The sequence below is a fragment of the Solanum pennellii genome, chromosome 4 (genome assembly GCF_001406875.1).
Source record: "Solanum pennellii chromosome 4, SPENNV200".
NCBI lineage: Eukaryota > Viridiplantae > Streptophyta > Magnoliopsida > Solanales > Solanaceae > Solanum > Solanum pennellii.
Genome location: NC_028640.1, coordinates 24,379,088 through 24,379,656, shown reverse-complemented (window position 1 = coordinate 24,379,656; position 569 = coordinate 24,379,088).

The window sequence follows — 569 nt, the reverse complement described above, 5'->3', positions numbered from 1 at the left end:
AAAGAGTAAAATCCGAAAGTTTGCTTGATTAATCACCACAAATCACCAACAATCAATGATAATCAAAAGTCTAACACTAATACAAAGAGTCTAATAATATGATGTCTAACAATCCAAGAGTCTAACCTAACCTAACAGAGTCTCTCAATCTAAGAGTCTAACCTCAAAAACGAGGTTTTTCGAACTATTTATAAAAAAATAAAACCTAATTAAACAAGGACTCTATTTGCTGGAAATCTGCCAAAACGCGGCTGGGTCGACGGACCTCGCGACGGATCGTCGTGGTCACGACGGACCATCATGGACTCCGTCGTCCCATACTTGGGCAATTTCTTCTGCTGCTCTCTTCACCACCCTCGACGGCAAGTATGACGGACCGTCATAGGCACAACGGTCCGTCGAGGGCCTCCGTTCCAAAACACTTCAACTCTTGGAATATGGGTACTGGGATTACTTCTCTGAACTTCATGACGAACCTGCAGGTTGGACCGTCATAGACACGACTGACCGTCACAAGCTTCGTAACCCCACACTTGGTCAGACTTCCCCATCTTCCTTCAGCAGCTTCA